The following is a 3,317-nucleotide window of genomic DNA, read 5'->3' as shown; positions in this document are numbered from 1 at the left end:
CATTTCATTTGCAGTCTGACCCTAATGTCATAAACCAAGTCTGTACTGTAAGTGAAAATGGGTACAATAATACATTCCCATATAAGACGATACCTTATGAATTTATCCTAAACTCCTAATCATTTCCTCCCCTTCCCCCGATAAAACTGGCTATATAGTATTCTCTCAAAAGAATTGCCTATATAGTAGGTTTTCCTCCATGAAAAGTTCGCTATATAGTGGTACCCATCCCCTTTTTTGATAATGAACAGCTCAAACTATGATGGTAGCACATGGGAAATTAATCAAAATAGGCAATAAAAGGTAACGCACTATCACAAAAATTATTTTCCTCTCACCATAGATACTTCCATCTTATCCATCCAAACAATTCTACATTTATCTCTGTCTTACAGAGCGGGTGGAGAAATTATTGCCGAAGCCGGCGAATGGTATGCAGAGCTTTCCAACAATTTGATGCCAGCATACCAGTGGCTCGATGCGAATATCAACAGCAATGGCAACGCAGGTTCTGAATAAATTGTATATACTTTTATGCTAGAAATTTCACTGAACATCACTATGTAATCTTGAATCAATACGAAATTGTGATTATTTTTTTCGTCAGATGGTGATGAATTTCGGAAGCGGCTTTGAAGAAGACTAATTGTGCTTGGTGCATTGTGTAAAAATAAAACCGTTCTTACATCTATCTTCGATCATTGTTAATTGTTTTCAACGCATGCATTTTTTACTCTTCAAATCCATGGACTAAAAAAATAAATCATAAGAGTTAACTTTTTTCAGCTGTAATTTGTGGACGACTTTCATTTTTATGAATCGCAAAATACGGTGGGTTTAATTCGTTAATATAAATTTTGAAATTTGTTACAACAAATTTAATCCGTTATAACGAATTTAAAAGTTTGAAATAACAAATTAAATCTGTAATAACGAATTCTGGAATTCTTTTTTTTTTTCAGATTCAAAAATATTTTTGATAGGTCCTAAATGGGCTTCCGTATATGGGCCTGATCATTCCAAATTTTAATAATAACGATTATGAAATAACTACGGAAGCCCATTTGAAAACACGAATTTTAGAAATGGTTATATCAAATTGTCAAATTCGATATAACGATTTATAGAATCGTTAACATCAAATTAGTAAATAATTTGTGATAAAGAATTGTAGAATTATTAAGAATATAATAAATACATGTAATTTGAAATTATAGATTTTTCAATTCATTAAATCAGATTTTGATTCAGTAAAACAAATTAATACAATTTGTTAAAACGAGCAGTTGATAAAATGTAGTCGCCGGATGAAGATGTCGCAAGATCAAGCACCTGATCCCACCTCTGGTATATTTACGGGTCCATGTTTGCCCAATTCTTTAATTTTGTATTCTTTATATGAAATTGATGACTGTTCGTTATCTTCACCTCTTCATTAGTACAAATTTTTTAAAAATTTGTTGTAACGAATTATGCAATTTGATATAACGAATTTCGGAATTCGTTATTTCAAATTGAATTCGTTATTTCAAATTTTGAAATCCGTTATTACGAAGTTTATGAATTCATTATAACGAATTCAATCTATTAAAACGAATTTTAATGTTTGAAATAACGAATTAAAACCGAAATAACGAACTTTCAAATTAGAAATATATTTTTGATAGGTCCTAAATGGACTTCCGTAAAAACCCAACAAAGGCATAAAACAAAAGACAATTCAACAACCGAGCCAAAACAAAAAACACGGAGAGAAAAAAAATGACTACGAAACAAACATAGGATACCAACAACAAAGGAAATGAATTATAAAAAACCAAGAGCCAACCAAATTCGTCCAATAATTTCATATTCACCAGACGATGACGGCGAACTTTACTAGCAGCAATTACAATTGATGTCTTTACAAAGAGAAACTACATTGTTCAAACAAATATATTTATCGTTGGGAATGAATGTTACTTTTTCAATTCTGCAGACAAGATCAATTTAATGGAGATATAAAAATGACAGAGACGGCATGGCTTGCTCATGGCGGCATGTATCTGTTTGGGTTACAACGTTGATTCAATAGAAGTTGACGCCTTACGTATAATATTTGTACAAGGTTTAAAAAAAATTACACTTTTATGGCATTATATTAAAATATAGCAGCTATATCTACGAGAAGGAATTCACTGTTGAAAACAAGAGTTAGCTTTATCAAAGATTACTTCCATTTCACGAGAATTAACACAACGTATTGAAGAAATAGCGTCGTTCGTTTAAGAAATTCCTGGACTACCGACTTCTTTTTTCAAGCGAAGTGCGGAATAATTATGATGTATGTCCGGAACATCCTCTGTATCTTGTGTGGGTATCACAAATATGCTGCTTTTTAATTGCTGCCATAAATTTGGCATGATTTGAATGATTTTGACTATAAACACCTTAAAATACAACATATTTAGCAGAGAAAAACAATTATGCTTTACAATTAAATGCTACATTTTGATTGTTGTTCATTTAGGTAGTGAACAGGATGCCATTTATTGAGTAAGGAAGACAAATTTTAAATGCCTTATCTGCTTCTTACTTTACACAAGCTGAGTGACGAAAATGGCATATCAATAGCTGATTACAATAGTGTAAAAAGAACTTTCTTTAAACAAAATGAGAAAAAAAAAATATCTGAAATATAGTCTCAAGTGTGCAATGTACTCCCAAACCAGAAAGATTGAAGGGTTTCCTTAAGTCGAAAGTTTTCAAGTACTGTATGTCAAGTTTGTAGCCCCGGGAAAATGGATAAAGCTTATGAAGTGTGCATCAGCTTCCGTCGTACGAAGAAGAAATATTTCTTTAGCAAACTAAAGATCCTTTATAACATGAATTATGTGAATTTAGTTTGTGTAATTGACGATCTGCCAGTCTATCTACATATGTATCTATCTATCTAAAAGAACTAAACATTTACAAAACACCTATAGCAAATTTGTTATATACATAGTATTTAACCTTACATGTATATTTAACCCTATACATTCTTCATATTTAGCACACACACACAAATGCAGCTATCCACTTAATGCCTCCGATTGCTGAGTTTTGACGTGTGCCTTGCAATATTTACCCGCGCTTTGTGCTATTACCACTTCAAAAACCTTAACTTACCAATTATTTATACATTTTGTTAACGAAAGTAGTTAAGTCTCAACACAGTGGTTAAAAATGGCTGCCTACTTCATTTTCTGTCCGCCTCAGACCAAAAATCCTGAAAATTTCAAAGGCTTAGACATTCTGAGGTGTGTATTGATGCTGAACTATGACGGTGTGTTGTT

The sequence above is a fragment of the Ostrea edulis genome, chromosome 2 (assembly GCF_947568905.1).
Source record: "Ostrea edulis chromosome 2, xbOstEdul1.1, whole genome shotgun sequence".
Lineage (NCBI taxonomy): Eukaryota > Metazoa > Mollusca > Bivalvia > Ostreida > Ostreidae > Ostrea > Ostrea edulis.
The sequence above is the reverse complement of the archived record's forward strand: the minus strand, read 5'-3'. Positions refer to the sequence as shown.